At 44.1% G+C, this 27,081-nt stretch overlaps 1 protein-coding gene and 1 pseudogene across 1 annotated transcript in view; one reads left to right on the forward strand and one right to left on the reverse strand.

Annotated features, from left to right (window-relative positions):
• maml3 (mastermind-like transcriptional coactivator 3) overlaps window positions 1-27,081 on the forward strand; it is a 141,803-nt gene that overhangs the window by 79,234 nt on the left and 35,488 nt on the right. The gene's annotated exons all lie outside the window — the stretch shown is intronic.
• LOC146631196 (general transcription factor II-I repeat domain-containing protein 2-like) lies at window positions 16,635-18,129 on the reverse strand (annotated as a pseudogene).

The following is a 27,081-nucleotide window of genomic DNA, read 5'->3' on the forward strand; positions in this document are numbered from 1 at the left end:
AGAGAGCGGCCTGCCGGTCCGCGCGCAGCAGATGAAAGCCCTCCAGCTTGAGCGCGCAGTCCGGGATGTCCTCACTGAGCCACGACTCCGTAAAACATAAGACACAGGAGGAGGCAAAGTCTCTGTTCATGCTTCTCATCAGGGCCAGTTCGTCTATCTTATTCCAGAGTGAGCGTACATTAGAAAGGAAGATCCCAGGAAGGGCCGTTCTCAGTCCGCGTTTCCTCAAACGCACGAGTACGCCGGCTCGCTTACCTCTCTTTCGACGAAATATCTGAAGCTCCCCAAAACCTCCCACTCAGTGTGTCTACACACCCTCCACTGCTCAGTCAAGACTCAAGCCCATGCACTGTAAATATTATCAGCTGATTTTATGACAGTCAGCTTCTATGTTCAGTCACTCTGAGAGCATTTTTCCTCAAACATGTGTCACAGAAACAAGAACAGCTGTGTCTTTGAAATTCAAATCTGAGCAGGAAAAAAATGTTCTGAATTCAGAAATCAGAGTACTAATGTGCAGTAGACTGTGGCTCCAGCAGGGGATGTTTGCAGAATCACTTGTGTATTTCAGTGGGTGCCAAAGTGGGTAATGCACCATGATGGGATGCCTCAAGGATGCCCAAAGATTTGTTCCTGTGCATGAAATTTAACGTGAACAAAACAAATAAAAATCCACACGATCATTTTGCAAACGTGTTTTTTTAATTCTTTGACTATTATAGGTTTTAATAATTAATAATAACAGCATAAAACGAAGAATTATACATTTTTTTCCTTTTACAACAGTAGGGTTTGTTTCCAGAGAGGAGTTTCTCTGTGTGCTCACATAGTGAGGCATAGTGCATAGGGAGTGCTAAAAATAAAAGCACATATATGTCTCACACACACACACACACACACACACACACACACACACACACACACACACAAATACATTCATGTCCCAGCTACACTTAAGAAGAAAATTCTAAATGACAGTTAAAATGGCAAATAAAAATATCAAAGAAACAAGCACAGAAGTTGTGTATGATCTCCAAAAAATTGAAAATAAAGCGAATATTTTTTGTAAGTAAGATCAGTAAAAACAAGTCATTTTAACTGCCTTTCCCTGCAAAAGCTCAGTTTAAGTCAGTAATTTTCAGCAATATTTTTTTTCTCTATATGGGCTCAGTGAGAGTGGATACCTGTGGATACATTTTGCACACATAGAAGCCCTGCCCATTTTCTGTTCTAACCCTCCGTTTGAAGTGGACAGCCAATCAGAAGTAATTTACCTTGAAGTGTCAGAAAGGGAGCTGAAACGGCTTCTTTTAGACAGAAAACAAACTGAGCATCAGGTCACACGACGCCACTCGAGTAGAGTCCATAAACAAATACCGAGCTGGAAATGAGCAAAATTCAGAATGTATCGTATATTAGTATATATTGGAACTGTTTTTTAAATAATTATCAGCAATGCTCAAAAACTAAGAAATGCATTAGGGGATATATCTGTGTTAACGTTTTTTATTGTCAATCCATATCGAATATCAAATATCCGCTGGGCTCTGCTGCAAACCTCATGTTGAAACATGGAGGAAAGGACAGCACAACCCCGGACCAAGTAATTTCTCTCCATTTATTCCCAGGAGCAGCCGATATTACCTTCCCTCCGCCCCTCCCTCCTTCTCTCACATACACACATCTCCTGCTCGCTCTGTAACCCCCCCACCTCCACACACACACACACACACACACACACACACACACACACACACACACACACACACACACACACACGTTGTCTGAGTCGCCACACACATGCACACCCCTCCATCTCCCTCTCTGTCTCTCAGGCACACGTGTCAGGGCTTGAGTTGAGCTGCTCTCAGATCCTGTAGAGAGAAGATGGGTGGAGGGGTGGAGGTTGTGAAGAGGTGTTTGGGTGAAGCAGAGGGGTGGGTGGGTGGAGACTGTTCTGGTGTGTATTAGCTCTCTCTGTCTCCTCTGAGATGCTTCTTGTTAAGACAAACACCAGACAAACAGCTCTCTCTGTGTTGCCACTGTCCATTTCCCCCCCTCCTATTTTCTGACTTTGCTTCCTCTCTCCTGCTGTCACCTCTCCTCTTCCTCCTCCTCCCTCCCTTCGCCTCTCCTTGCTCGCCTCCTTAACCACTCCACCTCTCCTGTGCTTAGAGAGGGCTGTTAGCGCCGAGCTCCACTTCACTACTCCCGATCAATATTGTGTGTGCGTTTGTGTGTCACTGCTTGTGTATATTCCTGATGTATACTGTATGTATGTGGCTTGCTGTGTTTGCGACTTTAATTTAAAATTGTGTGTGTGTGTGATACAGAGTAAATATGCATGAAAGCGAGTTTATTATGCAAATTCCCGGAGATAAGAGAGGCCACGTGTGTGTGTGTGTGTGTGTGTGTGTGTGTGTGTGTGTGTGTGTGTGTGTGTGTGTGTGTGTGTGTGTGTGAGGGAGCAGCATCTGTAGCAGCAGGAGAGAAAACGATTCCCAGGGACCTCCCCCCTCCCCAAACACACACCACCACTGCCAAAAGTGTTTGGTTCAGTTTGTCAGCGCCAGAGAAAACACAGTGAGACAGACCATCTCCACCCATTCGACACGCCCTGGGGGTGTGAATACAGGGTTGGAGAGGAAATATCAATACTCACCTCCACCAACAGGCTTTTTAAGGGGATGTGACTCCATAGAGTTCCTATGTGTGTGTCTGTAATCAAGCACTCTCTAATATTAACCTCATCTGCAATATTGACCTGCAGGCCTCACCTTGGAGCAAACAGGTCATGACACAATGAGTCTGTGTGCTGTCTGAGTGTGTGTGTGCGTGCTTGCGCCCGTGCATCTGTGGAAGAGCAGTCGCAGCCGAGCATGTGCACATGTGTTCATGGGACGGCGGAGAGTGAGGGGTAGTAGTGATGGTGGGGGTCATTCTTATGCAGTGTCTGTGGGCCAAAGAGAGGGAGATGCAGTCAGAAGGCTGCATACTAAACAGACTGCTGTCACCCCGCCAGGACCTCACACACACACACACACACACACACACACACACACACACACACACACACACACAGAAGTCAATGCATGCTTGGGTGCCCTACCTCTTATATGCACACGCTCATAAACGGCACACACACACACACTCCCCTCATGCCAGCTCAAACTTTGGCTGCCTTGCTCGGCTGCCGGTTGCCACGGCAACCGTTGCCCACAGCACTTTGCAGCCCAAATCAATGGCAGCTCCGAGACGAGGCTCGCTTGTGCGGTGCGTCTGTGCGTTCGCACATGCGACAGTCTGTCTCCGTCCAAATGTTTGCGGCTATAAGCAGGTTGTACTTGTTGTATGGTTTGTGATAAATACGGCATAAGGCTCAGCTGCAGATTGCATTAACAGTGCGCTATCAGTGTTGCACAAACTGGATTTGAGCCCAGAATAAACAGAATGCCTTTTTTTCCCCCCAGACATGTTGAGAGAGGTTGGTGGGAAAACTGCTGGCTCTTAGGGGGAGAGCGAGCGGGTCAGCGGTTTAGTTTAGAGCAATAATAATGTGTTTGTCCCAACTTGCTAATCACCTTGTTTGTGTGTTGATGGCTCCAAATGTGGCCGCCATGCCAAGTGACACATACACACCAAGACAAATGTGAGGGGACGACACAGATGTGACCCCGCCCTTGTCCCTAAAATGCACTCCATCCGCCCCATCTGCTCAGTCAGATGCTAACACACACACTCACACACACACGCACACACACACACACACGTTGCCACTTACCATCAACAGCACTGTTTGATGACATGCTCGAGCAGGTATACGCTTTCACGCACACACAACAAAAGCAGACAGTCTTGTAAAGTCATACGGTTCGCCCACGTGTGTCTATCCCCCCCCTCCACGCGCACACACACACACACACACACACCAGCCCACCCCTCCGCCTCCTCCCACAGGTATCTCGCTCCTCGGTGTGGGCTGACAGAATCGAGAAGGGAAAAGTGAAACAGAAAGGGGAAAGCAGACAGGGGGAGGTGCAGTAAGGCTCTTTGAGGATTAGGTTGAGAATTTTGACTCTGTTTTACAGAGGAGGGAGGAGGAGGAGGTAGCGATGGTGGTGGAAGCGGCGGAAGGGGGTAGATCGACTCCTCGGAGCAATTTACCTCAAACGGCTCCGACACAGCTAATCCGCTCTTAAAGGAGCCTAATCCAACAGACTTGTACCTGATACTGAGAAGAGAGAGAAAGGAGAGTGGCAGAAGGAAGACAGGAAAACTGAGAGAAAAAGGCGGGAGGCTGTGGGAGAAGCATAAGTACAGAGAGAGAGCTGTGTGTGCTGCTTGTATACTCCAGACAAGATCACATTTACTGTCTTTAGATGGACAAAATGGCTAATTTCTAATTAAAAAATAAAACAATGTTGAACTCAATTACTCCTAGAGTGGGTAGTATCTTTCACCTCAGGGGTCTTAAGCCTCATGATTTAGTTTTACTTCAGTTTTTTGAGGAACTTCCAAGTCTGCCTGCTAATAGAAGTATAACCTGGATTATGCTCTGTTGCATTCCTGTTATTCCTGTTACTTTGAAGTCTACCACTTGGTGTAGTTGGTACATTTATAATGCAAATGCTTTGCGGTTGAGTCCACTCTTCACAAAACACAGATACGTAGGCATCCGCTCAAACTCTCACGCTCACCGTCTGATGACGAAAGTACAATCCAGGGTTTAGTTTTTCAAACATTAGCATTAAAGGCAAGCTAACCAGCAGGTATGACTCTTGAGATTAAGGCTGTCCTTGTACAGATAGGCAGGATTACGTTTTCAGATGGTCGAGAAAACCAAGCGAAAAACATGAAAATCCAAGAATAAGGATGCACCCATCTGATATTGGTATCGGATATCAGTCTCCAAAACCTGGATCGGATATCACTCACAATGTGCCAGTGTATGGCACTGTGTGCTAGCAGCAGAGCTATAGTAGCATGGATCAAGCTAACAGCATAGCTTCAGCAGTTTTAGAGTTTATTTTAGAGAGTCTGACCAATTCTACCCAATATTATTTGCCAGAATCAGGTATTTGCCGATCTATTGGTGTCTGCGCTTATAACGGCAGGTTAATACCAAGTTAAAAAGTAAAGAAGAGCTGCAAGGAACACCTGCTAACCATGGTATGCTTGTTGATGTTGCACAGTAGGGCTGCCACAAACGATTATTTTGATAGTCGACTAGTCACCGATTATTTTTGCGATTAGTCGACTAATCAGATCATCATCCATTAGACGTAAAACTACAGCTTATTGCACCAGCAGCATCTGCTCTTATATAACTATCATTAGCTTACAGCTTTAAGTGTTTAAGGTCTGTGCTAACTAAAAATAAAGACAAGATGATAGTTTATTAAATTTTAATGAAATTTGCAGATTGTTTCGGTGAAGTTTAATAAACTCCTTGCTATCTAAAATATAACAGGACACTGGAGTATATTCTGGAGCATCTCACACTTCTGATAATCAGCTGTCTGCTTGACGTTTATTCAGCTGTGTAAAAACTATAACTTTAATCTCAGACAAACTGATTTACTCAGGAACAAATAAAATACTAAAAAAAAAAAGCCAAACAATAACATTTTAAGTTATCTAAGTGACTCATATATATTTAACCTGAGTAGCGAAAGACGGTGGTGGGTTTGAAAACGATTTGCGGGGAGTCCGGTGTTCTCAGGGCGCTAGTGAGCCTAGCCCCCGGCTCGCTAACGAGCTAGTGGGTAACAGATGTCTCCGAAAACGTCGGAGCGCTTTTGAAAATATGTGGTGTCCTGATAAACTGAGCAGATATTTGAGGTTTACACAGCTACATTCTCGCCTGAAAATATGTTAAACGTTTATTTTGTGACCCAGAAAGAATAATAAGAGTAACATTAAAACTAACTAGCTGCCGCCATTGTTGGAAACTGCGCTGGGCCGCGCTATGAATTCTGGGACACAGCTGCTTCTTCTTCTTCTTCTTCTTCTTCGGGGTTTAACGGTAGCTGACATCCTTGTACATGCAATGCTGCCATCTTCTGTTTCAGTCCGTTATTACACTCTTAAATCCTGCCACTTATTCCTGCGTCTTTTGTGATCGTACAAAGTTTCAAACGACGCGTCGACTATTAAATCAGTCGTCGACGATTTTGATAGTCGACGTAATCGTGACTAGTCGACAAATCGTGGCAGCCCTATTGCACAGTTTGTCCACCAGAGTGAAGTTTGCAGCTTCCTGTTTTGCTACACGTATATTTGGATCGCAGCAAAGGCAAAACCAGCTGATCTGCGCTGTCGGCCATTGTTGTAAGCTTAGCAATACAGATGCTAGATTTAAGACTGTTTATTCATCTATAGCAATTTTTTGTCTCAAAAAAAGCCCACCTAAGGCTGTTGGTTAACCGGGACGCAGTTCTGTCTGTTTGTCGCTATCAGAAGAAACTGAAATCAAACTACATCAAAGTGCAGCACATCTGTCTATTTAGACAGATGTGATCCAGAACTCGATGTTTTTCTCGCTTTCTTACTCACTCTGTGCTCCTCTGTGAGCTGCAGCACTCTGACTCAGCCTCAGAGAAAGGTTGGAGACACCTGCTGCTTCTAATTTTCTCTCTTACTGACAATTTTATTCAAAAATGTGGTCAAAACCAAGCTGAAACATCTGGGGCTTTGAAATAAAGCCAAAAGTACAAAAAACTGCAGTTCCTCTGATGGCCTCTTGAGGCTGGCTTGAGTCAGTCACCCCAGACTGAACTTTAAGCTTTAAAAAGCACACAATTAAAGTCAGTTTTGGTCTTGTAGTGAATTTCTCCCTGCATCACGACTGCACAGGTTTGAAATCACTCCTGCAAACTTAATAAAGTTCACAGGAGCGATTTCAGAGTTAGGGAGCTGTAGCTGAAGGCTGTCAGCTAATTCATGTCACCTCTCAGCGTTGGGAGCATTTTCAGTCCAAATTTCTGACAAATAATTTGGCTTGCTGTGAGGTTAATTGTGATAACAGACCCGTGCTGCAGCTTTGGTGGTAAAATTAAACATTTTATTTCTATGTTATTTAGCACTGATTAGCAGGTGTGTGTGTGTGTGTGTGTGTGTGTGTGTGTGTGTGTGTGTGTGTGTGTGTGTGTGTGTGTGTGTGTGTTTGTGTGTGATGAACAATTTGTGGATGAATCTCGCTAACCAAGCTTGCAAGCATACACTGGTAACTTCACCACTTTATCCAAATATTCTTTATGGTGCTAATACAGAGCTAATCAGCTGTAATTGTTTGCACTATTTGGGGCTTTTCAGCTCTCGGTTGAGCTGCAGACAGTGCCATAGTGTCACTGAAAGGTAGAAAAACGCAGAGTTCTGGATGATAAACAGGTTAAAAAAAAAAAAGGAGTTTAATAGCAAGGAGGAATAGTGAGTCACGTAGTCATAGGACAGTATGACACAGAGAAATGGGCTGCACTGGAAAAAGTAAACTGGATGGGAACTTGGGCAGATAGACTCATGGATTATATGCTTTCACAGGTCAGAGAAGGAATATGGCAGAGTACTGGAAGCTGATTATAGCATGAGATGCTCATACAAGAGAGTGGGGGGAAAGAGGCGGACACAGTGAGAGTAACCTACATACAGATGTCCAAATTGTTATGAAGTGCGACGGAAGCACAGGCGGAGAGCAGCAGGGACGGAGTAGTGATTGAGGGGGACGGAGATGGAGGAAGCCCTGGTCTCTCATTAGAGCTCTGAGACGGGCTGCGGGCTCAGAAGCACACACACACACACACACACACACACACACATCGATATGTGCACTTTTTCTTTCTTTCGAGAGGTTTGTTCCTCGTGTGAGGAGGGAGTATCTGCTTCCAGGGTTAGTTTACGTTTCCTGTACTGGTTTGGTCAATACAACAGTAGTGCGCCCTGGTGCACGCTGCATGCTGATGCTTACATTAATGCCTGTGCACAGTTACTCCACATATTCATCGTCTTATAGATGCATTTTTACCTCATGTCTTCCCCTCTCTTCTGCTTCTCCTCATCCTCTCCCTCCCAGGTACCGCCTCCCTCCCCGTGCTGTTTTCTCCTATGCCTTCCTCCTTTCCTCTCCATCCCCCAGCTCCTCTCCCTCTGCTGTGTATATCAAAGAAAAATGAAGCCAAATAAACTTGAACCCCAAGAAGGTGATTGATGGTTGCACAAAGCTCCCTCTCTCCATCTCTTTCCTTTCCACCCTGTCTTTATTCCCACACTCCCTGCCGCCTCCTACTCCTCGCTCCCACTGGTGCTGCGGCTCCTTCTCATTCACACACAGTTTGTATAGTTTGATTAATTATTTGGGTCTGCAGGGTACAGCTACGCTCATGTAAGTCATTTTTATATACTGGAGTGTTTACTGCAAGATGCACGATGATTTCAGATGCTACTGATAATAAAAAAACTTGCTTACTTGGTTAAAGCAGTCATCAGCAATGTTTGCACATAAATAAATGCTCATTTTGAGGCTCTCTGTCACCCACTTACTCGGTCATTAAGGTGGAAATACCCAACATGGATTAACTGAACAGTCAAGAGCGCCACCTACAGCTGTTGCCTGCATAACAAATATGAATTTATTTGAGTTGTACTTGAAATATTCTTTCCAATTCTCTTCATGAAGCATTCAGCTTCCACAGGTTTACGGGCTGATTTGCTTAAAGTGCAGGATTTTTTTTTTTCTACAGTAACCTGCAGAAAGAAAAGTTCTGTTACTGCGACGCAAGCTTTAAGATCAGAGATACCTGCAGCACCTCAGGGTTTTTTTTATGAGGAACAAAAAGAACTGTAGTGACTGTAGTTCATGTTTAAAAAAAAAAGCTGCATTATTAATTTGTGAATTGGACTGGAAATATGTGCATTTAAAAAACAAACAAACATTGATATCAGCCCCAAATTAATTATCAGTGTTGTGATAGTTTAACACATCCATGGCGCACATACGGAGGCTTTGCCACTGTGATGCTGCACATTGATTTGTGACGTCCTGCTGTGAAGCCTCAAGCTGTCGGCATCTCGGTGTTTTGATGTGACGAGCGAGGGGTGGATCTGACGGAGAAACCGAGGGATGCTGCACGCAGACTTGTCAGTCACAGAGTGGGCCCACCCTAATCTGTACCATAATTTACCAAAAGAATACCATGCTGGATTCAGTGAGACTTTAAGCTAATAATTTAGAGCATAATCTCATCACCAAAGTGTTCTCTGAGGTCAGAGAGCGAGGGAGCCGGGGGATGCTCTCTTCCTCGTCTTCTATACAATCAGACTTCATTCTGCAACCAGAACCTCCTCATTGAAAGAATGAAGGTTTAAGTGCATTGATAGTAGCTTCATTTGTCAGACCCAGAATCTGCATCATTCTTCTTTTATAAACACAGTTTGAGCACGAACACCGGCACACATGTGCAGAACGTGGACCTTAAACTGTTATCCATGATCATTATTATAGGTACTGTGGATGTTCCTGGGCACTAATTTACTAGCAAGCAAGAGAATAAAAATTTGACCAGCTGACTAGTCTAAAAGTCAGAAAACACTCTGAGCATACTCTAATGGGTGAGATAGACATTGTAAATTTGGCGTTGTGTTTAAAGTGTAAAATGTTGTGTATATTAAACACAGAGTGTCAGATTAGGCCTGTGGATCTGGCTAATGTTAGGAGTACTCTTCCTTTCTTTCTTGCAGGCTAGCATCCACACGCCTGTGCAGGATGTGGTTACACATCTTTGTAGTTGTGTGGTTATACGCCAGTTTGCTCTGACACATAAAACCGCCCATTTTCTACATCAAAGTACTGCAGGACTGTGAACACCTTAGCACACCTGTCACCTGCCTCGCTTCCTCCTGCCTCCTTTACACCTTCACGTCACAGAGAGACAGAGAGAAAGAAGTGACGGGTGGCATCATAACATCAAACAGGTAACTGCTGTTTGTACATTAATAAAATAAAAATAATTTATTTAACCAACTAGTCTTTCTGGTTCCGACTACCAAGAGCACCAACTTTAAAAGATCTAGTCGCACACATCGCCAACAGGGAGCAGATTTAATTTGGAAGTATACAAAAAAAATAAAAAAAATTTGTGCTCCTCTGACCCTATTGGATCAATCAGGCGCTGTATGCTGTGATTGGCTGCTGTCAAATAACTGGCATCTGTCTGGGCATTTGAAAGTTAAATGGGCCGCTTGGATAAGTTTCCTCTTTAATGGTTTTTCTAAATTAGTTTCAAAAACCTCCGAATTGTGACTTTGCACTGATGACTGAGAGCATAAACGTGTTTCAGCAGGTCTCTGTACCAACCCTAAATTGTTAGTAAAAACTAAGAACACGGCCTCACAGGTCGAAGTGACACCATCACAGTGTTCCCTTTGTCCAAGCAACACCTCAGACTTCTACGCTATCACGATTACTGCAAAGCAAACGGCAAATTCACACATTTGAAAAGCTGAAAGTTTTTTAAATTAGAGTTTCATCTCTACTTTACGTTTCATGCCCGACTCTGAGCTCTGAAGGGATTTGTCTTAAAACGCCAGCGTAATCGCAATGAGTGAGTCACACTGAGTCAAAGAGTCCAAATTGTCTATATTTGAATGTATAAAATGTGCAACGTGAGGGGAGTATGTATGTTTTTGACCTTTCTTTGTCCACTCAACCGGAGACGGTCAGGAAACAACCAATCACAGCACAGCGTCCCTCCCACCGAACCAATCAAAACCACTGTTTATTTAACCTTTTTTTCCATTTATAAATTTCTTTGACAAGAGATATGTTACAGGTAGACACAGAACTTTTCATCTCACTTACAACAAATGAATAAAATTATCATCTTAACTGCTCAGCTTATATTATCAAAGGAAAAAAAATATAATAAATGATTGCAAATAATCAATATTTAATTCCAGGCTAATGCGTCAGCAGATCCTGTGTTTGTGTGTGCGAGTGTAATGCATCAGTCCACAGGTTTGTGTGTGTGTGACTGTACTGGCCGAGCCCATCTATCAGTCAGCGTGACAGCTGTGGTGGAGGGAGGCAGCGTTATCAGGCATGGCACAGGACACCTATCAGGGGTCCTATTGTCTCATCCGCCATGATAAGTCACACTGAGAGAAAGATGGAAGAGGTCTGTTGTGGGAAACGGACTACTGTTCTGTTTGCGTAACACAAATGTCTAACACACAGACACACACTAATGGTGAAAACAGGAGGGGACACATGTTTTATTAGAACTATTTTAGGAAAACATCTGATTTAAAGCTTTTTCTTTGAATGGGGTGAAGAAAAAAACAAAATTTTTGTGTCAAATAAATGTTTGCCTGTTCACTGCCTGTTCACGCCGTCCTTGTGAAAGCAGTACTCAAACAAGTGGTGTGCGCACGCGCGAGTTTCATGAGTATGTGTGTATTTGGTCTGCCCCCCCCCCTCCATGTTATTTCTCAATGTTATATCGCTATTTCCCAAGCTTCCTTGCCAGCTTCATTTCCATCTGCACAAATAAACACACACACCCTTACCCAGAAAGATGTGCTGTCACAGTCATTCCAGGATACACACCCACATATTATAACTTTAGGGGGTGACACGGAGACGCAGAGACAGGCAGCTCCAGCGAGCCAGAGATAATTCACTTTAGACAGAGAGTTGTAATTTTGACAGCGTCAGTCTCAAAGTCTTCACGTTACTCTCCGCTGTGAAAATCCATTCGCCTGTTGTGGGAGGGTTAAAGGTTTAGGATTTCTGCTCTCCTTTCTGCATGTTTAGATTGTTTGTGATTGTTGGATGTATGCGCTCCATTTCAACACGGGCTCGTCCCAGGGCGTCAAATTCTGACGCCGTGTCAGACGACGCAGCACAGGTCCTTTGATGTGGTTGGCAGAACAGACCAACTGCAGCCATGTTTAACTGGGATGGATAACAGTCCTCACGTGGTTAGGAATAGTGCACTTTTTTCTGCATTTTGTTTCGCTGCTTGTTTCGGTTGAAGTCAAGTCGCAGTCGTGGAAACGCTGAAGTTGGGAAAAGCACAGTTCCTCTAGATGCCGCTTGAGGCTGGTTAAGAAGCATATCTGTGGATAGTTTCCTCCATTATAAGAATTTTACTGTGAGTGCTTTTTTTAAGCTACAAACCCCCAGAAACTGGAGTCCATCAGTATCTGTTAGACTCCAGCTCCACAACTTTGTTTGTGCGTGAATATTTTACCGGTTTCTAGATTAATCTTTGACATTTGTGCCTAACTTGTTTCTTTTTGTCTGGTATTTAGCACTAATTAGTAATTTTGTATGTCTGTGTGTTGCACCCACAATTGTGAATGCAGATTTCTAACCAATCTTACCAGCATTAGATGAAAACGGCACACTCTAGGCAAAATCCTTCTTTTATATACAGTCTATAATTACGGTCTGGGGAAAAGGCTGGGTTTGTGTTAAAATACTCTCAACTTTAGTGTGGGCATCCGTACGTGCTGAGTTGGGAGTAAAAGCGCTGTTGCCGGCAGCGTCAAACACTGACACCAAATTACACTGTGAGATTCCAGTGGCTTTGACAAAAACAAACACAAAAAAGGCTGTCCTGGAAACTAGAACACAGTGTGTGTTTCTATAGATAGTTTCACCCTTATCAGTAGTTCCCGTTAAGTTTCTCTGGTTTCCTGGTCTCTTGCACACACACCATCCAACTACCACTTACACATGATCAGCCAGCCACTGACGAGCTGACATGTGTGAGCAACAATTTAACAAAATTTGGCTTGCGTAGGAGATGTGGAGATGAGTCCCAAATAGTACTAACGTTTCAGTTTATCCAGCACTCATACTTCCAAAAAGTCCCGTGGATGGGGACTGCATCAACGAGCACACAGTTAGTCGCCGATGTAATGAGAACTTTTACAGATTAAGCGGCAGGTAACTTTCATTTTATTTTGAAATTTGGGATTTCGGTTAATGTCTTATTTATCAGTCAGCAACACAGATCCAGATATCAGGTCGATATACAGCATCCCTGCTTTAAAGGCCTGGCATTTATCTGGGGACTCTATAAAGGCCTTTCTGTGCTCATATACAGATACCGTATGCCAATAAGCTGAGTGGTGTTAGTCATTACCTTCTTTGCGCCTTTTCTCAGCTCGTGGCAGAGCAGAAACTGCGTTCATGTCTTGGTGCAGGCATGCGGTCACATTATTTAGCTCTACCTGCGAGCGTGCCCTGTGCTGCTGCCACGCTAGAGACATTGAGACAGGCAAAGCAAAGAGTCCTCCCCTTTCTCTGTGCATTTTCTGACCTTCTTCCCTCATCTACCGTCATTTTGTTGAAGGTAAGCACTAAAACACATTGTCATTCTCCTGAGCCCTCCCTCCCCTGCCTCTCCTCCCCCTCTTCCCTCCATCCTCCCTCCCTCCCTCCCTCCCTCCTACTATCCTTTATTGTAGTTTTTGTGCAAGAAAGCAGAAAATCTGCTTACCCCACACACGGGGATGTTTGCCAGTCTCACACAAAGTTCAAACTGCTTGGGAAAGCACAGCATTACCTGCACCATCAACAGCAAACGTGTGTGTGTGTGTACAGTAAACAATACCTGTTCATATTTTGGTGAGGTTGTGTCTCTGCCCCTTGTAAATAGGGACAGATTTTTCTTCCTTGAGGGCACGCACCTTCAAATGGGAACAAGGTGATGTTCTATTAGCACCTTTTACTGAAGAGCTAATTTGTTAATTGACAGTTTAGTGCGGTTCATTTCCTTCGGAAACCCTGCGCAGAGCTCGGTGTTACATAAAGTGCTGCTGAGTCATCTTACCTGCTTCTTTATATTCTATAAAGTTGAGACAAGGAACAAGTTGAACAGGCTCTGAGAACCAGCATGAAACACAGAGTCTGTACAGAGTGTATTTTATGAGGCAATATTGATGTGAAGGAAAAAAGAATCAAACTTTCAAAACTCCTTGGGGTGTATTTTTGTTTATTACACATTCTGCAGCACCTATCAGCAGTGAAAAGGCCAAGAGGGATGGAAAGTAGAAGAGAGCGGTACCCTGAAAAGAAAAGCCACAATAGGCGAACAGCAGCAGAATTTAACGCCAAGCTTCCTAAAATAATCTCAGTGTGTAGAACAGCAAATTCCTCAGCGGTAGAGATTGTATTCTGTCATTGTTAGCAGCGGGAATCCTGCCTGTCAGCACATCGGCGATGGCGAGAGCACCGGACAGCTCCCGTTTCCCCCCCGTGGTCCCAGAATCAGCACCTCGGAGAGCAGCGGCGACGCACACGGGCGCGCGCACACAATATTATAAGCTGCACAGAAAAGCGTGTTGGCGTGGTGCTGCTTGCAAAGAAAAAAAAAAAACATATTCTTTTATTTAAAAAAAAAAAAAAGGCCGACATGCTGTAATGGCTTAAAATTGGAAAATTAGCTCATTAGTGGCGTTTTGTTTCCATCCATCTCCGTCGAACAACTTTTACCTTACTGAAGTGGCGATAATTAACTCTGAAACCGCTTCCTGGTCGACTGTAGTTCTGGTGTGAAAGCAGCTGGCGTGTTAATGCGGCATAATCACGTAGTGGATTCATGCTCAGGTAGCAAAACAGCAATTATGATCACAGTGTACACTGTCCTGTAGGGGATACAAAGTGTTAGAGTGTGTGCGTCTGTGTGAGTGTGTGTGCGCTGCTAAAGCCATGCTGCAGGGGAAGGGTCGAATGGAAATGCAATAACATACCATGGTGCATGATTGGAAGCGTTAATATCCTGCGGTCTGCCTCGCAAACAAGTCAGACGTCATTTATCATTTTTTTTCCAAGATATCGAGTCATGTTTGGCGAGGGCACCGTGTTCCTTTTTAAAAGTAGAGAGCCAGAGCAAAACAAGTGAAAGTTATCATTCCCGTGTCTCCACAATGTGGACAAAATGTTAAAATCACAGGAGAAAAGCTGGAAATGTGTCAAAAGGTGTTTTTCATGGTGATTATTGAAACAGAAGTCCTAAAGGAAAGATGTCCCCAAAATTTGGGCCCTGAACATACCAGCTACCATGGGATGAATCTGACGCAGGGCTAACACAGAGAGACATCCGCATTCATAGTAGGATCACCAATTACACCAACTCCAGTACCTACGTATCTTTGGACTGTGGGAAGAAGCTGGAGAACCCACGCAGACATGCGAACAGAAAGACTCAGCTCCCCAGTAGATTCAAACCTGCTTCCTGCTGTGTGATGACACTGTGAGATGGCTGGGTGCCATTTAGGAGAAAATCATATGTCATTTTCAGTTTTGTAATTTAAATGATCATTTTATTTACATTTGTTGACAACAAACCAATGAAACAAAGCCCCTGGATTTTTTCTTTGTGATGTAACAAAGTCAAACCTTTGCCACCCTTTGTGCTCCCCACTCACTGACGGCACAAAACCAGGGTCAGCTTCAAATCGAGAAAATCTAAATACCTGCATTACATCCTTTAATACATGTGTGGTTATGTAGGCTAATCCTCAGCAGCACAGTTCACTGTTACAGAGCCTAATTCTGCTCCGCAGTAGCCAACATGCTGTTTGGACCATAATAGACTACGGATCATGCTGACAGTACCAGTCAGAAGACTATTTCTGGGCATTAGAGGTTGTATGTTTCTGTTTAGAGAGCAAGCCGACGCGCACACACACACACACACACACACAGAGGCATGCAGAGCCACCATCAGTCTTCAGTAAGCGTTTGACACCTGGGCTCTTGGCTGACTGCTATATTTTGCGTCACAGAGGTCATTTGGGTCTCTTTTGGACCGTCTTGGACAGTGTCGCATGACAGAAATATATACATCACACACACACACACACACACACCTCAGTGCGTGGATCACAATGTCATCCTTGAAGACCTGAAATAGAAATTTTGCTGACCAGGTGTCACACGGCTGATAAGCACACACGGTGAAGTCAGCAAAAATATACCAAATGTGATCTCGCTTCATTTGGCTTCACATCTCCGCCATTATTCATGGACCAAAAACCACAATATGAATAAAAATGTGGATGCGGTTTCTTTGTTTCCCAATCTGGGAATCCAGCAGATATCATCTGATGTTCTAGCCCAGGGGTGGGCAAACTTTTTGATTCGTGGGCCACATTGAGTTCTAACATTTGACAAAGGGGCCGGAACAGGAGTAGATAGATGGCATGCTTTGAAAACATCACCTCATTGGGGGAAAAATACACATCTTGGGATATGGAGAAAACATGTGCTTTAATTTCCAATGAAAATGAAGAAAAGCATTACAATAAAATCTCTGACTTCGAAATGAGCCTTTAAACACTGAAAATCAAATAAATGAATATTTTATTTTAAAGCACTGAAAGTTCTGTTATCCTTCAGGATATCACATCACTCTCCTCCTAACTCTTTTTTTTTTTTCCAAAAATGGTAGGAGATGCAGATGTACTTGTCCTGTTCCTTTTATTCAATTTGTTTCCCCGGTGCCAAAAGTCAACAACGACCAGTGCAAGGACGAAACAGTTGCAGCAAGTCAGTCTGTGAAGCGTTATAGTTGATCTGCGCGCACTGTTCATTTTAACAACGTGCGTATCACGGAGAGACACACATTTTAATGGGAGCAGTGTTGTTGGTCTCCTTTTTTAGCCAGCGCATCAAAGTCTGGAGTTAGTTTTGTTGTGGCGATTCTCAGGATTGATCTGAGGTGTAGGTCTGTTAACTTGGATCTGTGGCTGGCTTTGTTGATGTTCATGACGCTGAATGTCTGTTCACACACGAAGGTAGAGCCGAACAAAGCCAACATCATCTGCGCTCTTCGCCTTAGATTTGGAAACGCGGCATCATTGAGTGAAGCATAGAAGTCATTTAGTTTCAGAGAGCTGAACTTCTCTTTTAAGGCAGGGTCAGACTGAAGGTCGATGAGTTCGAGCTGAAGCTCCTCTGGAGCTGTTTCGGGGTCTTGTGACAGAGGAAAGGCCACCAATTGAAGTGACTTGTCAATTTTATCGAAATCCAAAAACCGACGGCAGAATTCTCCGTGCAGTGCATCCAGTGACTCACTGTATTTCTTTACTTTTGCTCCGGCCTCTTTCAGCGTGGCTAGTGTAGGAAAATGAGTGAATGACTTGTTCAAAATCTGCCTGGAGAATAAAGCCAGCTTGGATTTGAAGGCTTTCACGTTTGTGTGCATGTCATGCACAAACTGCTCCTTCCCCTGCAGTTTCACATTGAGCTCATTCAAGTGTGAAAATACGTCTGTAGCAAACGCGAAGTCACACATCCAGCTCTTGTTGCTCAGCTCAGGAAATTCATCAGTCTTCCCCTGCCGCTCCAAAAACACGCCAATCTCCTCTTTGAGCTCCCACACTCGTTGAAACACTTTTCCCAAACTCAACCAGCGGACACGGGAGTGATAAAGCAGGTCCTGGTGATCCGCATCAGTTTCCTCCAGGAACGCAATGAACTGACGGTGCTGAAGTTGACGAGTTTCACCACAGGATTCACAACATGATTCAGCTGTAACACCGATTTACATAGAGATTCCTGGTGGATGATGCAGTGGAGGAAAATCACATCCTGGTCAGAGTTTTCATCTTTCACTTTATTCTGGATTCTCCTCAGCAGGCCAACGTTTTTTCCCGTTAAATTTGGAGATCCATCTGTGGTGACGTTAACAAGCTTACTCCAGGGAAGCTTCATGTTTTCGATGGCAGCAGACACTCGTTCAAACAAGTCCTCTCCCCGTGTTTGTCCTTTCAGAGACTCCATTGTCAAAAACTCCTCCGTTATTTCAAAGGTTTCGTTGATTCCTCGGATAAAAATGAGGAGCTGAGCAGTGTCTTTGACATCGTTGCTTTCATCCAGTGCTAAAGAATAAAAAGTGAATGACTTCGCCTTTTTGTTTAATATGCTGGTGATATCTTCATCTATTAGTTCTACACGGCGAGTCACTGTCCGCCGTGATAAACTGATTTTCTCAAATTTGTCTTTGGTCTCCGGGCACAAAATACCTGCTGTCTCTACCATACATTCTTTTAAAAACTCGCCCTCTGACAGTGGTTTGCTGGCCTTTGCTATTTTGAATGAAAGCATAAAACTGGCCTTGGTACTTGACTCTTGAATGGCAGTTTGACGATGAAAAAAACTTTGCTGAGCCTTCAAATTAGCTGCCAACTTCTCAGCAGCAGATTCCCGTTCTTTTGTTGAGAGCTTGCTAGCATAATTTGCGTGCTTTGTGGCAAAGTGACGGCTAATATTATACTCTTTAAAAACTGCCACAGTTTCTTGGCATATCAGGCAAACAGCAGATGATCGGTGTTCAGTGAAAAAATATTTAGTTGTCCACTCCTTTTTGAACACTCGACATTCTCTGTCCACTTTCCTTTTCTTGGGACCGCTCATCTTCATAGAGGGGCGGTAGGTCACAGGGTAAAGTGCAAACGTGGAGTAATAGGCCTACGCCGCTTCACCTCAACAAAGCCAATATATCTAGAGTGCGCCATCTAGTGAGGAAACATCAGAATTGCAGGGGAAATAAAACATTAACAAGGTTAATTTATTAAATTTTTTTCAAGTTTGGCGGGCCGGATCAAAACGTTTAACGGGCCGCACGTGGCCCCCGGGCCGTAGTTCGCCCATGCCTGTTCTAGCCTCTGGAGACAGAAGCCATTTTTTCACGGCTTCTAGTGGGAATCCAGGCCAAGAATTCCTGTTCCATCCATCAGTCAGTGGTTAGAAATGCAGATAATTGTTTTCCCCTCTTTTGCTCCTGCTATGCCGGGCTTTCATGCCAAAAAGAAAAAAAAACTGCCACATTAACAAGTATTTATTTCTGCTTTTAGGAATAAACTTGAGATTTGGTCAGTAAAATGTTGAAAGCATAGACAGTATGAAAGATGGGTGTAGCTTCCAGGTATGAAAAGTAAAGCCAATGCAGAAGGGCCAGAAGGGGGCGATTCCTCTGGAGGTTCTAGGTGCATAGAAGTCTATCCGATTGTTCAGTCTGACGTCACTAGCCGTGTCTGGACCTAAACTCCGCTGCAGGTCCATATATCAAACGATCACTATGGCATTACTGAGAGTTGAAAAACTGTCTAAAGTCTTTCATCTTTAATAAAATGATCAGCGTTCTGCTCTACCAGGTGTAACAATTGAGTTTAACATCCAGGCATCCATGAAAACGGAATTTATGACATTTAACGGAGTTAGAAGTTAGCAGGGAGTTAGCTCGCTAGCTTCTATCTAAATACAATATAGCATGTCCTGACTGCGGGGTTTTGGAAACAAATTAAAACGTACAACTCTGTTATCACTTCCAACATAAATGAAGACAGAAAACTAAACAGCAGTGACGTTTGTAGGGTTACTGAAGTTTGGCTAGCTGCTATATAATGATGTGCTACGTGACCGCTAGCGACACAGCTATGTTAGCATAATATAAACAAGCTAACTTTTTTTCCACTCGATAAAAGTTAACGTGAGTGTTCTCAGTGGTCAGGAACAAATGTAATCGCATGGCAGGATGCTGTAAAAGGACCAAACTTCAGCCAGGAGAACAACTGAGATAATCCATCCACAATACGAGGTTAGTCATTCATATACTGCTGCATGGGCTGGGCTGTAGTTAAGGTTTTAAAAACTGAGCTTAAATAAATGATTAGCGGTAATAAAAGCCGAGGGAGGTCAACAGTGATCACTGACTGTTTTAGGAGCTTTTTGAGATCAAATAGAAGAAAATACATAACATTAAACATGTTAACAACACAAAAGCCATATTAAACGCAGACTACTTTAGGCCCGGAAGTAGGATTCGTCGCATCATCACTGAACAACCGGATAGAAAAACAGCCCATGGCTGCCTTTACTCGGTGACCTCTAGTTAACACTTTCCAGTAAATCAGTTTTGTAAATTTGGGTCATTCTCACAGTGAGAAAGGACAATTATACATATATACAAAGTGTGGCCATTGGCTGAGGACTTGTCAGCCAGGTGAGTTTCTTAGTGAGATCGGCACCTCGCTCAACGCATGCAAAACACCCAAGATGGCGAAATGATGGAAATTCTCAGTTTCAAGCTTCACTAACCAACGCGTGAAATCGCTACATTTGTCCTTTATTCTGTCTGTGGTGGAAAGTCCAAAACAAAACTAAAGCTTATCACATACAAAGGAAAAACTGTGTTCGTGAAGTGGAGTAGAGTCTTTAAAATAGCCATACAGTGCAGAAATGGCCAATGGCGACACAGTAAAGACACAGCAAGAGCGCTTTGACCAAAAGCTGCTCAAACATGAATCATAAAGACTGTAAATGGAAACCAGGAAGTTTTCTGTAGCAAAAATCAGGGCTACAGTCTTTTAACCCAAGTATATTCCACCTCATCTCCACGCTGGGAGTGGGCGAGATAACCACCTGCTTGCTACACAATCCTTACATTAAGAAAAAGGCTTTAATGGTTGCAGCTCAGAGATGTGGAGCTGGTATGATTCAAAAGAAGCCCGACACTGAAATGGTGGGGGAGAGTTCAAAATGGTAACCAAATGAAAAAGTGACGCCATGCGACATCTTTGGCTCGTGTGCAATCTGCAGACCTGCACATCTCCACGTCGTTATTGTGCCGCTGATTGCCGAAGGTAGATGGAAAAAATAAATCATCCTGTGTCCGACAGTTATTCCAGAGTCACTGCTCGCCGGACCAGTGGTTCGCTACGAGCACATCTATTTGTTTTCCTACTCCATTTCACCTTGACGTGGACGGCGGGCTCAGGTTTATGACATTGTGCGTGCGTGTATGTGTGTGTGTTTGTCTTTCAAAAGGCGGGCTGGTGTATGTTTTCCTCTTGTGGAAAGCAATCTCCCAGGTTGAGCTCATAAATCAAGGTGGGGGATGGGAGCAAACGCAAACGAGAGCCTTTTCACCGAGCTCATACCTGTCCTTAGTGTGCGCATCTCCTCGGATGCTCTATTTTCTTTGCTCGTCCACGACACGATCGAACTCTCTCATGGCTTCCTGTTTCGTGCTCGTGGTGGGATTAGACCACAGGGCGCCCCATTGAAAATGAAGAGCGATTTAGGAAACTAATGAGCTGTAATGGACAATGTGCCCTCAGAGCAACCGTATTGCAGTCGCTCATAAGGCTCGCTCCTCCCCGTCCCCTTCCAAAGTGTGAGATGAGAGAAACCTGTGGTGTGTGTACGTGTGAGGGAAAGAGTGAGAGACAAGCTCAGTGAGGTGACCTGCCCGTTTCATCTCGCATCTCTGTCTTTGTGTGTGTCTCTCTGTGTCTCCCAGCTCTCCTCTTGTCCCGTTGACTTTCTGCAACATGCGGTTTGACAATCGGAGGTGAACAGATGCTCTGATGTAAAGCTCAATGGACTAAATTAATAATTTTGTGCTAAAAACTCAAAGGTTTGCTTACAGAGCATCTAAAACAGCAGTATGGGAGTTGACGACATCATTCAGACTGTGCATTTGAGTGCAATGATGAGACCCCTCGTTGTTCGACTGTTCGCATCCAAATGGACATTTTCTGCTTAACATCCTTCCAAGCAGAACGTACCAACTTGGCTCAGGGTTTTAGCCTTAAGTACCAGTTGAGCTATAAGGGCACCCCATCACTGAGCCCATTATGCTCATTTCCAGCTCCATATTTGTATTCCTGGACTCGAGCGCGTGGTTCAGAATTCAAAATGATCCTTATTTATCCCGTTTTAGGCGGTTTTAGATCCTCTCCCTTTAAAACAGTTGTCTTCTAACTGGGTGCCCTTTGCAAACTGAAGGTTTGCAGTGCAGACCATGTTAAAGAGATTCAACCTGCAGCAGCAGACCTGTGCAAAAGATTTCTGGAGGGAATCAAATGCACCGTGCCAATATCTGGTTTGTTAAATAACGACTTGCAACTGTGAAGCAGTGAAAGACTTTATATCATTAAAGTCCTTCACTAAATTCCTGTTAAGAAAATTTTATGTAATCGTTTGGAGACACTAAGATGGCATTGAGTCTTTCTGATACGTGCCATTTAAAAGTCAGGAATATGAACCTTTGTTTCACAGGGTCTTTGCTTCAGTAGTAGGGAGGCAGCACACCTCCTCCGGTACTCAGAGTACCCACAGAAGTACAAGTACCCCTTATCTTAGAGCGACTGTTGTAGATAATGATCGTTGGCTGTCTAATAATGCATGGCATGCTCGTCATCTTAAGTTACATAAAGCCTTACGTGAGTGCAAATACCGTAACATCAGATGGCATGCTTGGCCCATGCTACATTTTAAGCCTGTTTTGTGCATGGTGTGTGTTCTGGAAACACACACACAAATGAAAGGGGTAAAAACAGTGTGCATACCAAACTATTTTAGACATTTTGAATTACATGCTGATATTTTTTTCCAACGCTGCAATGAACAAACAGAGAATATGTGAATATACACTCAGTATTCATCTTCTACTAAATGCTTCAATAGAGTTTTTCCATTTTCATACTTTTTCCTCAGATATTTTTTTGTCTTTCTCCTTAAACAACAGCTTTACAGTCATTTATGCCCCACCCGTCTTTATCTGGATGGTTTCTTTCCTTTCTCTCGGTGCCTTTTTTACTGTCTCCTCTGTCGCATCAGCATTACAAATCCAGTATTTCACCTTTATAAGTTCAAGCCGCAGATATATTCTGAGCCAATTAGGCTGAAACGCCTTGGACTGCTGCTTCACCATAGTAACGTTGATGTTACCTATAAGAGCATCCGGAGGATTCACATTGTTAACATTGACTTCACTCGGGCTTCTGTTTGGGATGGCATTTTTGGTTTTAGGTGGTGGATTTTTCTGAGTGAGTTTCCCATCAGTTCATGGGTAGTCATGCATCATTGTTAGCTCCTGGTCCACATTTCGATGCCTTCATGTTTACATCTGCCCAGGTCAGTCCACCTCTGCAGCGCTTCTGGAAAGTTGCTCTGCACCTGTGCAAAGTTTGGATTGCTCAAATTGTGTAATTATTAAATATGCTAGAGTTAGAGGAATCCTGCATGGATTCTGCTCAAGAACAGCGATGCCATAAGGAACCTGAGCGATGTTGAGTATGCACCACATCAATCCTATGATTCAAAATTCAGGCGAATATAAAACATGAACTTGAGCGGGATTTCAATGCAACACACACCAGCTACGCTGTGAACCAGTGCGTCATCTAGTGCACATCAACTAATGGGTGTATCACACGTTCACCGTGGCTTAGCTGGGATGTGTCAAACCAAGAGCACGTGTGATAAAGTACTTTTTCCAAAGAGTTGACATGTGTTAACACCCGGAAATAGGGAAGTTGCATCCTGCAGAGCTGATATACAGATCTGAGAAAACGTTTTAGGAACTGCGAGGGATACCATCAAGGAGGCGTTTGATAAGTCCTCTATTCTTTCTCCGGCATTACAGCAACCTTGAGCATACAGTCATAAGAATAAAGCGTCCTGCAGCAGATGTTACGGCCCCCACGGGTCTCAGCATCCTGTAGTGAATTGGGGTCACATAAAGATAAAGAAAAACAATGAGACAAACATGTTCTGCAACCCTGAACTCTTCTAGGCATCACCCAGCAGAGGTGAAGTGAAAACACAAATATCCGATTCACTCGGTTCTGAAAGTAAACAGACGCCCAGCAGAAGGTCCGTGTGATGTCAGATTGAGGCAGTGTCTGAATAGATCAGGGAATCGTCAATAGAAATGACAGCAAGGGGATGGAAGTCATGTGACCTGCCTTTGCCTAAATGGCTTATTTCAAGTAATGAGGATGCGTCAGACTTGGAGAAGACTTGGTTGTGTGTCGCCGTGAAAAAGAACGTGTCTGGACCTGATCCGTCTGAAATCGTCTGGAAATCCTGCATGAAAACATCCACAGGAAAACTCCGGCAGATTACCTGACACTAAATATGAAGTCTTTTTTTTCTGTTTGCATCCCATTTCATTGATTTCAATCCTAAATTAAAGTTGTTCATGACATTATTTTAGGGAAAAAATGCAAAAATATGAAAATGTTTTGCTCTGTTCTGTAAATGAGATAGATGTGGGTGTTTTCATACATACCAGATGTTGGGATTGTGTAATTCTATCAGAATCAGAAACTTTATTGTCATTGTCATGAGAACAACGAAATTAAGAATGGTCCCCGATCATTGCATCATCCCTAGCAATATCAAAATATAAATAAAACAATAAAATTCAATAAATAAAATAGATAGAATACTTAAAATACTAATAAGATATAACAGTAAAACATTCACATACATTCCCACACACATGCTTCAGACTGTGCATAGATTAACACAAGAGTGGCGTGATGGACATTTTTTTGTAGTATTCAGATGTGTTATTGCAGTTGGATAACAGCTGTGTTTGAGTCTATTAGTCCTTGCTCTGATTGCCCTGTACCGTCTGCCTGAGGGCAACAGTTCGAACAGGGAGTGGCCAGGATGTGAGGTGTCTTTTATGATGTTTTGGGCCTTTTTAAAACAGTGGGCGTTGTGTAGAACTTCCAGTGTGGGGAGAGGGCAGCCAGTGATCTTTTGGGTGGTGTTAATGATCCCTTGGAGTGCTTTCCTCTGAGCCCCTGTGCAGCTAGTGTACCAGATGCATATGCAGTAAGTTAGAACACTCTCAATGGTGGCTCTGTAGAAGGACACCAGCAGTCTCTGTGTGATGTTATTCCTCCTGAGAATTCTCAGGAAGTACAGTCTCTGTTGGGCCTTTTTCAGCAGCTCGGAGGTGTTCACACTCCAGGAAAGGTTCTTGACTCCCAGGAAGTGGAAGCTTGCCACCCTTTCTACACAGTCCCCATTTATGAATAGTGGTTGGATCTCTGCCTTTTTCCTTCTGAAGTCTATTATGAGTTCTTTGGTTTTTGAAGTGTTGAGGAGGAGGTTATTGGCCTTACACCATGACGTCAGCTGCTCCACCTCGTCTCTGTACGTAGACTCGTCTCCCTTGGAAATGAGCCCCACCACTGTGGTGTCATCTGCAAATTTCACAAAGATGTTGCTGTGGTGGCGAGGAGTGCAGTCGTGTGTGTAGAGAGAGTAGAGCAGTGGACTGAGCACACAGCCCTGGGGTGAGCCAGTGCTGAGACTCAGGGCTGAGGATGTGTGATGGCCAACTCTGACTCTCTGTCTACGGCCCGAGAGGAAGCTATTGATCCACATGCAGGTGCTGTATGGAAGCCCCAGGTCTTGTAGCTTGGCCACCAGTTTGTGTGGAAGGATGGTGTTAAAAGCTGAGCAGTAATCCACGAAGAGCATCCGCACATAGCTACCATGCTCTTCCAGGTGAGTTAATGCAGCATGGAGTGCTGTGGCTACAGCGTCTTCCGTGGATCGGTTTGCTCTGTAGGCAAACTGGTGTGGATCCAGGCTGCGGGGCAGGGCTGCTGTGATGTGTCTGCGGACCAGCTTCTCAAAGCATTTCATTACCACTGGGGTGAGTGCCACCGGTCTGTAGTCATTCAGGCCGGTGATGTGGGGCTTCTTAGGCAAGGGGACTATGGTGGAGGACTTCAGGCAGAGTGGGACAGTCGCCTGTGCGAGGGATTTGTTGAAAATCCTGGTGAAGATCCCAGCCAGCTGTCCTGCACAATCCCTCAATATTCGACCTGGCACACCATCAGGACCCGCCGCCTTCCTCGGGTTAACAGCCTGCAGCATGCGCCTCACCTCGTGCTCTTCCAGGGTGAGGGTGGTGCTGCTATGGGTGGCGTGTTGCTGCTGTGGCTCCAATACCTCCGGTACCCTGGTCTCAAAGCGGGCAAAGAAGATATTCAGCTCCTCTGCCAGCTCCAGGTCACCGTCCGCAGCTCCGAGATTGATCTTATAGTTGGTTAGGTGCTGGATGCCTTGCCACACCTGCCGGCTGGTATTACTCTTGTCACTGTTTCTAATCCCTGCATATGCCCCCCTCAAGAAAACTGCTCTTACCATCACAAAGAATATTACCATATGGCCAGAGGGTGCCTCTCAGCAGCTGCAGGACTGTTTTGACAGGACTAACTGGAATATCTTTGAACATCAGGACTTGGAAATGTTCACAGACGGTGTCCTCTGCTATATAAAACACTGCATAGACACTGTTACAGCAGTCAAACGGATCCGGGCTTATCCCAACCAAAAGCCCTGGATGACCCGGGAGGTCAGGCAGCTGCTGAAGGAGAGGAACATTGCGTTCAGGTCTGGCAACAGGGATTACTACACCACAGCCCGATCCAACCTGAAGAGAGGCATCAGAGAGGCAAAGGGGGACTATAGGAGGAGGATCGAGGACCATTTGAAGAGTAAATGAGATAGATGTGGGTGTTTTCATACATACCAGATGTTGGGATTGTGTAATTCTACTAGCTTCACTTTGATTTAAAACTTACCAGTAAAGTGAACAGTTTTTTTAGCTCTGTGTTATATTCAATGAATGTACCGCCTTACACACTTAAAGCGTAACTTCCAGAAAACCACTGTTATTAATGACACCAGAGGCCACTGTGGGATTTACAGACAGTACTTTGTTGCTTGGACTCCAAAAGCAGTGGTTGGGGAAATGTGTTGCATAAAAAGTTGAGTGGTTGTTGGAGGTTACTGGAGATCTCTTAGATCAAGTTATAGACACCAGAAAAAGTCCTTGCAATTACTTTGGTAAGCGATAAAAAGAAATATTCTCTTTCTGCCCTTGATGATTACTGGAGCCAACAGCACAGCAGGATTTAGGCGTTGTGATTAAAACGGTATGTAAACAGCGCATGAGTACAGCGTCAAAGGTCGCCTCGGTAGGTTATGGCACGCCCAATATGGCAGACAACAATAAAACAGGATCTAATAGACGAAAGAGTTGCATAGAGCACATTTAAGATGAACTTCTTTTAGCTGTTTGTAGCTTAGCTAAAACCACTGCCTTGCTTCTTCTCCGTGCTGTGTTTTTCATAGTTTTGTATCTTTAAATCAGGTGGGGGTGAGCTGAAGAGGTTTATGAAATTCGATGAGCTAATCTGACTTGATTGAATGGAAACCAGCTCTTATTGGCCCGGGCCTCTGTTGGGCTTTCT

The sequence above is a fragment of the Diplotaxodon limnothrissa genome, linkage group LG6 (genome assembly GCF_057381915.1).
Source record: "Diplotaxodon limnothrissa isolate DT_005_m linkage group LG6, D_limnothrissa_male_GT1.1, whole genome shotgun sequence".
In the NCBI taxonomy this organism is placed as follows: domain Eukaryota; kingdom Metazoa; phylum Chordata; class Actinopteri; order Cichliformes; family Cichlidae; genus Diplotaxodon; species Diplotaxodon limnothrissa.